Source organism: Cervus canadensis, chromosome X (genome assembly GCF_019320065.1).
Source record: "Cervus canadensis isolate Bull #8, Minnesota chromosome X, ASM1932006v1, whole genome shotgun sequence".
In the NCBI taxonomy this organism is placed as follows: Eukaryota; Metazoa; Chordata; class Mammalia; order Artiodactyla; family Cervidae; genus Cervus; species Cervus canadensis.
In genome coordinates, this window is record NC_057419.1 from 97,828,500 (window position 1) to 97,837,443 (window position 8,944).

Genomic DNA, 8,944 nt, shown 5'->3' on the forward strand with positions numbered 1-8,944 from the left:
CTGAAGGAATTGCAGGAATACATATGTAATCATTGTGTTAAGTGCTTAAGAAAGGCAAGTACTACAGAATCGCTTTAGAGAAGAACCTAACTTAGATGGGGACAGGAATGCCAGTTGAGGTGCTGTTGGTGAAGGGACAGGGATGCTGAGACATGAAGGATGAGTAGGACTTGGCCAGGCAAAGAGTAAGGAAGGTCGTGCTTAGGCAAAAAGAACAGTATGCAATATGCAGAAAAACAACCTCTACCTCAGCCACCCACTTCCCCTGGTCACTTCCCAGGCATTGTCATCTCCTATAACTGCCCTCTCCCACCTCGATCATCAGTGATTCAAGCATCCCACTCTCTGATTACAGACTCCTCACTGTGGTCATTTTCCAACCTCTTCAGAGCCTTCAGGCATTGATGTTTTCTGTCTCTGTCAGCCATCTCCTTTTTCACTTAATCTTTTTATTTAAACACCCTTACTCAGGTATAATTGAAATGCATATTCTTAAAGTGTACACTTTGACTAATGTTGATATCTGTATACACCCATGCAACCATCATGGCAATCAAGATAATAAACATTTCCATCCCCACCCCCCAAAGCTTTCTCATACCCCTTTGAAGTCCCAGACTTCCCTACAGCTCAGATGGTAAAGAATCTGCCTGTAATGCAGGAGACCCGGGTTCAATCCCTGGGTCAGAAGATCTCCTGGAGAAGGAAATGGCAATCCACTCTAGTATTCTTGCCTGGAGAATTCCATGGACAGAGGAGCCTGGCGGGCTACAGCCCATGGGGTTATGTGGTCAGACACAAGTAAGCGACTAGCACGCATATACCCTGCGACCTTGCTAAAGTCACTTATTACTTCTAGTAGGTTTTTCTTGGTAGATTCTATGAGATTTGGGAACTTCCCTGATAGCTCAGTTAGTAAAGAATCTGCCTGCAATTCAGGAGACCATGGTTTGATTCTTGGGTCTGGAAGATCCACTGGAGAAGGGATAGGCTACACACTCCAGTATTCCTGGGCTTCCCTTGTGGCTCAGCTGGTAAAAATCTGCCTGCAATGCGGGAGACCTCGGTTCGATCCCTGGATTGGAAGGATCCCCTGGAGTAGGGAAAGGCTACCTGCTCCAGTATTCTGGTCTGGAGAAGTTCATGGACTGTTGGACTATACAGTGTATACAGTGTATAGTCCAACAGTCCATGGTGTTGCAAAGATTTGGACATGACTGAGCGACTTTCACTTCATGAGATTTTTATATATAGAAAATGTTGTCCTCAGCTAATAGCGGTTTTTCTTTTCTAATAATGAATGTTTTTTATTTCTTTTTCTTACCATGAGACAAATACTATTATCTGTCTTAGAAAGGCTTTCTGCTTAGCTCATTAGCTTCTGACTGCAATGTGACAGACTCAGTCCTCCATCTCTTCTTTCTCATTGCAATCTTGGCTCCTTAAGTCTCTAATTTTGTTTCTCTGGGCCTGTGAGACCACTGAAAGCTGCGTTGGTTTTCTGGTCCCCAGATATCGCCATCTACCTGGATGAAGCGTGGATTCTCATCCTCCTTCACTGTGTCCTAGAATTGGAAAATTTCTCCAGAGGAAAAGAAGCTGCAATATGTCAGTGTATCTTTCCATGGTTCTCCTTTCTCCAGCATGTTGGCTCCTTAAGTCCTGATCACTTCAGTAGTTCTCCAATGGCTTTAAACTTTTTTGTCATACTTTAAATAATTGTTTTTGCTATTTAGTAATCTAATGTTATTGTTGTTAAATATTGCATATATACAAAGGAAAAAATGTTCATGTATATTAACAGTCCAATGAACAGTAGAAAATCCCATAAATCTGTATCAGAGAAGAACAAGCCTGACCCCCTATTGAATCTCTTCCTTTAGCTCTAATCTTTGTGCTCTGTCACCTGTGCTTAGTCATGCTGGCTCTGCACCTTCATCTCTTCAATCAGTAAGAGAACATTGCCTATAGCCTAAAATATATAATAGACTTTTTCTCAAGTCTCTGACTCCCAGGCTGTAACCTTAAAAGTCACAACACTTTTCATTCATCCAGAGATAAAAAGTTGCAGAACAGAAAGTAACATTTGTCTTATTGAAGGTTAACAAGAATTTCATGATGTGACCTACCTAGACACCTCCAAGAACAAGGAATTATCACATTTCTTCCAGGGTCTGTCTGGTACCAAGAGGTCTGCAACAACCAGCCACACTCTCCCTTTTTACTATAAAAGAAGCCTGAATTCTAACTCGGGTAAAATGGTTCTTTGGGATACGAATGATCCATTTTTCTCATCTACTGACTTTCTGAATAAAGTCACTATTGCTTGCCCCAACACTTTGTCTTTCTATGTATTTGGCCTGTCATGTGCTTAGCAGTATGAGCTTGGTGTGTTTGCATGCATACTAAGTAGCTTCAGCCGTGTCCGACTTTTTGCAATGCTATGGATTCTGGTCCGCCAGGCTCCTCTGTCCGTGGGATTCTCCAGGCAAGAATACCGGAGTGGGTTGCCATGCCCTCCTCCAGGAGATCTTCTCAACCTAGGGATTCAACCCACGTCTCTTACATCTCCTGCATGGGCAGACGAATTCTTTACCCCCTGCGCCACCTGAAGAGCTTGGACCCGGTAACAAATCCTCCATGTAGATGAGCTTTAGGTACCCTTCACATTTATAGTTATTCCTAGTCCACCCTCATGCCATTATCCTACATTATATATATTTTTAAATTCCTTTAAAATGAGATGTAATTGACATATATCATCATGTAAGTTTAAGGTGTGCAATGTATTGACTTTATACACTTATATGTTGTAATGTGTTACAGCCTTAAGGTTAGCTAACACGTCTGTCAAATCACATAACTATCATTTATGTTTTTGTGGTGGGAATACATCATGTTTTAATGGGATTTTCCTGTTGTTCTCAGACAAATTTGTCTGCCGAAAACTACCCTGAAAACTGAAAAAAAAATTTAATCACAATAAATGGCATTTGCTGAATTGTGATAATGCTCAATGAACCAGGCAAGCACTATATCATTTGATTTTCAGAGTAAGGCAAATGATTATTTCCATTATTTCCCTTGTTTATACCAACGAGTAAATAGAAATCTATAAAGTTTAATTTAACTGGGTAAGAACACAAAAGTGAGGAAGCTGGAATTCCCAGTCAGGCCTTTTCAGCTCCAATGCATGTGTTTGAAACACACACACACACACACACACACACACACACACACACACACACACACACATATCTGTATCTATAGCTATATCTGTATCTATATCTGTATCTTTGAATTGTTCAGTGCAGGCATGTAGGCTGAAGGCTCAGGGAAAAGTTAATTTTACAGCTTGAGTCCAAAGGCAGTCTGGAGGCAGAATTTCTTCCTCTTTGAGGGACCTCAGTCTTTTTCTCTTAAAGCCTTCAACTGTATGGATGCAGCCAACATAGATTATGGAGAATAATCTATTTAGAGTCCACTAATTTAAATGTCAATCACATCTAAAAAGAACTTCACAGCAACATCTAGAGACATGTTTAATCAAGCAACTGGGCAGTAAATCCTAGCCAAGTTGACACATAAAAGCAGCTACCATGCTCCCTGACTATATTTTCTTTGTAAAGAGTACAAACAATGGGAAGAATAGAGAAGAAAGAGTGTCACACTCTCAACTCTGTCCCCTTCCCTTCACAGAGATGAACACTGTCGAACTCTCAGTGAACACCCTTCCAATGTTATTCCTTTAACATTCATATATGTAAATATATACATATACAATGTGCTTTGCTTTATTCAAATGGGATCAGTCTATAGGTATTGTTTGTGTCTGGTTTTCTCTCTTGAATGGTAAGTCACATATATTTATCCTTTTATTTACTTGGACAAACATTTATCCAATAATTATAATATTAAATGATACAATTGAGTAAAAACAAAAGTCCATATTTCACCCCCTTCCTGAACCTCACTTTCATCTTCAACAGTAAATACTGTTATCTTTTAAGGAAGCTGACCACTTAATTACCTGCCTGGCCTGTGACCCAGATTCTAGAATCTCCAGAATTGGAGCACCCTGACCCTGGTCTGAGGCCTTTCTGCCCTGAGCATTCACTGCTGGGGTAGAGAATGCTCCTGAGATTGACTGGCCCTATGGCTAGCCAGAGTTCCCATGAGACACGTGCAGCCCCACTGCCCCCATCAACTGATGGGGAGCCCTCAGCAGGGGACCCCCATGATTCCTCCCCGGATCCAAATGTGGATTCAGGGGAGGCTTTGCAGAAGCAGGGTGACCAACCTGAGAGCCCAGATCCAGGCCTCTGTGACAAACCACCTCCACAGGGCCCAAACCCAGAAATGCCCAATGAGGAAGAGAACAACACCATCCTCAGACTCTCCTTCCCCAGGAAGTTCTGGGTGATCGTGGAGGATGTGGCCTTTACCTCTGTGCACTGGAATGATGAGGGAGACACAGTGCCATCGAGGCAGATTTCTTCCAGACAGAGGCAGATCTCCCCCAGTACAGATGTGTGGACAAGATCTTCGAGACAGACAGCGTCAAGAGTTTCATCTGTGAACTGAAGCTGTACAGGTTCAGTAAAACCCACCCTTCAGGTCACTATGCAGGGAAGAAGAGGATGATGCTAACATAGAAAGCCCTTGCGGGGAGACTAGACTAGATGTGCCAAATGCTGGACGGGTTTCATTTCCCGGGATAACATTTTTCTCGTGAGAGAGTAGTTAAGGAAAGAGGAGAAAGCAGAGTCTGTCATGTTCCACCACCCCCCTTAGACAGGACCCACAGGGGTGACTCCAGACCCTGAGGGGCCACTTGATGTCAGGGAGCACCAGTAACACCTCAAGAGAAGCCAGCCCAGCGGGAGCTCTAGGGATCGACATGCTAGGGCCTCACAACCTGCCAAGAATGAAGAGACCTTGTCTCCATACTTAGGCATGGCCGGGATGGTGGTGGGAAGGCAGGTGGCGAGGAACAGCTCTTCTCCCTCATGATGGCTAAAGTGATTCATGTCCTTTCAGATCTATTGCAACTCCAATTTTCAGAGAGACAAGCCTCTCCTCCTGCAGAACGTCTGGAGGAAAGGCAACCCCGAACAACTGCTCAGCCTGCCACCAGCACAACAACCATTCCAAAGAGAAAGAAGCAAGCGGTGGAAACCAGACATTCTCCTTGACTCCACCGCAACCAGTGCACCCAAGAAGCAGGCAGGAAAGTCCAGAAGGGAATCCCAACTGCTTGCAGAATTCCCAGCCAGCGCTCACTTGTGTTCTCTGGCCTTTGCTCTATGGGCAGTGTAGACAGGCAGGGTGGAGGAAACCATCTCCCCAGTGAGCACAGTGGCCTCAGTGGGGAGGGCATGTCCAGCAATGCAACATCTATGCCCCTGGCTACTGCTGGAAGGAACAGCTCAAGGGAACTGCCTGGGAACCCCCTGGAGTACCCAGATTACGATTCAGTGATGGATGTGTACAAGACCTGTTACTCCATCCTGATGGCGGCCCTTTCAGTCATGGCCCCAGATGATGCCCCTGAGTCAGAGGAAGAGCAGGGTGAGATCTCAGATTACAAGTGTGCCCTCTGTGAGCATTTCAAGGACAAGCCCAATCCCTGAACTGCCAGATCCCTCGGGACCGTGAAAAGCACTCTCTTGTAACTAAAAATCTATTTCTGGCTCTAATAAAGTAAAGCAAAACTCCACAGGAGTAAATAAAGAATCAAACGAGAACTGCGACTCTGTTCTTTCTCTATGTCCATGCTATTCGCATGGCACTGGGTGAGCCAGATGAGGCTGGAAGCCCACGCCCTAGGCAACCTTCAGTCCAGTCCCCATGGTCCCTTTTCATTTGAAGCAGCAGCATTTCACACGCTTGACCAAGGGTCTGACACATGAGCCAAGCATTGAGGCGAGCCCAGGATGGACAGGTCCCTGGGCCTTGCCTGCTGCTCAGTAGACATCCCAATCGGGTTCCTGACCTTGGGTTTGTCACCTTCTGTGATACATCCACCCTGAAGCAGAAGGGGCTCCTCAAGGGTCCCCTAACAATGCCACAAGTTTTTGATCAGCAGCTGAGTGTCTCCAGCTCCCAATCCAGGGTCCTCCCCAAGAGCCTGACTGGAAAGAAGGGTCACCCCACCCACCAAGGGCCTTGAAATCCCATGACCCCAAACCCAAAGACAAGTACATGGTTCGACAAGGTGAACAACATCCTTTGTCTCTCTGCCCTCACAGCTGTATTTAGGAGTCTGTCGTTGGATGTGTAGCATCCGGCCAGGCACTGCATCCTACACACATGCCTTGTGAGCCAAGGGACACTTTACAGTAGGACAAGGGTCACGTGTAAGGACACACCACGGCCTGTTTCTGGGCCTGTTGGGCCTCTCTGCCTGCCGATGCTTTGCCCAGCCCCCAGCCTTCCCCATCACCCCCCGGACACTGTTCCAACATGGGGGAGTTTGGACCAGAACAGAGAGGGAAAAACACTAACTGGTTTCCTAACAACACATTTCTCTCAACCACCCAGACCCAGGAGGGCTAAAACGACTGGCAACACCATCTTTTCATAAAGGACAAAGCCCCAGAGATTCTCACTGTGTCCAGAGAAGCACTGCATGAGGGGAGTCCGGCCCCTGGTCCCACACCAAGTGGGCGGGGCCCATTCAGACTGAACCAGATGGGCACGTCCAGGGCACAGCGGTGACTGGATGGTGTCACCATGAGCTGGTTTCTCAGCCACTTTCCTCTCGAGATCCCAGTTTGGACAGGCCTCCTGCCCAAAGGGGAATCATGTGTTCAGGGATGTCCACCTGTAAGATGTCCTTCCCACCCCTCTCCAGGACAGGATTCACCAGTCAGCGGTGATTGGTGAGAACAGTCAGGTACTTCTGTTCCACGTCCGGTAACAGGGCCTGATCTCCAGCTCCTCCACCTGGTCGTGTCCTAGGTTTACTGGGCACAGCAAAGTGTCCCCAGTGTCCATGAGACCTGTGCGCAAAGACAGGACACAGAAGGAGAACAAAGTGATTAAAAGTCACACCTGTGATGAACATTGGGGTGCACGTGTCTCTTTCTGATCTGGTTTCCTCGGTGTGTATGCCCAGAAGTGGGCACTGTTTATAATAGCCAGGGCATGGAAGCAACCTAGATGCCCATCAGCAGACGAATGGATAAGGAAGCTGTGGTACATATACACCATGGAATATTACTCAGCCATTAAAAAGAATTCATTTGAATCAGTTCTAATGAGATGGATGAAACTGGCGCCCATTATACAGACTGAAGTAAGCCAGAAAGATAAAGATCAATACAGTATACTAATGCATATATATGAAATTTAGAAAGATGGCAATGATAACTCTATACGCAAAACTGAAAAAGAGACACAGATGTACAGAACAGACTTTTGGACTCTGTGGGAGAAGGCAAGGGTGGGATGTTTAGAGAGAACAGCATCAAAACATGTATATTATCAAGGGTGAAACAGATCACCAGCCCAGGTTGGATGCATGAGACAAGCGCTCAGGGCTGGTGCACTGGGAAGACCCAGAGGGATCGGGTGGAGAGGGTGGTGGGAGGGCGGATCGGGATGGGGAATACATGTAAATCCATGGCTGATTCATGTCAATGTATGGCAAAAACCACTACAATATTGTAAAGTAATTAGCCTCCAACTAATAAAAATAAATGGAAATAAATAAATAAATAAATAAAAGTCACACCTGCTAGAGACTAAGACTTACCACGGCGGGGAACTGTGGTGAACTGAATCCTCTGGCTGAGCATTTAAGACAGGCTCATCTCAGCAAAGGGAATTTGGGGTGAGGCCAAGCGAGGGAGGGAGCAAAAAAAAAAAAAAAAGAGAAGTCTGGTGCGCCAGGAACCCACCAGCCCACAGGCAGCTCTCAGTCTACCCACTGCAGGACACAGGGACAGAGCAGGAGGGTCCCAGTGGGGAGCCTGCAGGCATCAGGTCCCCAAGTGATTCACCCGCAGACTGATGTTGCTGTGGGGTCTCACCCCTGGGGAGTCAGGGGACTTGCTTAGGCCCGGCTACAGGCAGTGGGGGTATGGAACCCAGGCTGGGTGCATTCCTGCCTCTCATGGTCTCTGCTGGGCACACACACACACGTGAGTACACACACACCCACATGTTCACACAGAGACAAGTGCCACGTGCAGAGCTGGATGTGCATCTGCCTTATAGCACAAAAGGGGATGGAGGCCCCGAGTGGTGGTCAGGCATCTCGGGCCACTGTCTCCCAGCCCAGAGACACTCACTGTCCCTCTGAAGAACTCTCAGCTCGCCCCCTCCTCCCACCAACTGGTTCAACAGAAAACAAATGAACATAACCAGGCTGAGATCCAGGGCAGTACTGGGTGCCGTGCGGGCAGCGCAGGGCAGGGCATCACTTGCCCGTGATCATTCCATGGCCGAACTTGTCAGTGACCCACAGCAAGGCCTGGATCTGGGCAGAGCTCATCCCCAGCCTCTGCTATATCAACTCCTTCCCGGCTGCATCCTCCTAGTCCCGGTGCACGATGTGGACAGCTAGGGTACAGTGCTGGGTCCACATAGCACGGGCCGCCACTGCATCTCCAGGGTCTTGACACCATTTAAGATGAAACCCGTGTAAGGCTGTCGGTCAGAAAGACAGCTGAACCTCATCTCCCAGGGCTCCCAGGGCCTCAAGTGGCTGCAGAAACACAGAACCACAAAGGTCAGGAGCCTGACACAGAGCCGTCCAAGCTCACAGCCCTGGGACGGACCTCAGCCCAATATGTTTGAGCATCCTGCAAGTCGCTGACACAGAATGGGTGTGTCACATAGGGCTGGCTCCTTCTGTCCATCTCCACGCCGTCTGCTTACAGATAAAGGAAAGGTCTTCACAGAGCTGATGGATGTCAAGTGAGCTCATTAGGATGGA

At 47.1% G+C, this 8,944-nt stretch overlaps 2 pseudogenes; one reads left to right on the forward strand and one right to left on the reverse strand.

The window, feature by feature from the left end:
* The first annotated feature begins 4,155 nt into the window (after nucleotides 1-4,155).
* Nucleotides 4,156-5,633, forward strand: LOC122434767 (annotated as a pseudogene).
* A 1,115-nt stretch (nucleotides 5,634-6,748) lies between these two features.
* On the reverse strand, nucleotides 6,749-8,685 carry LOC122435663 (annotated as a pseudogene).
* Between the last annotated feature and the right edge of the window lie 259 nt (nucleotides 8,686-8,944).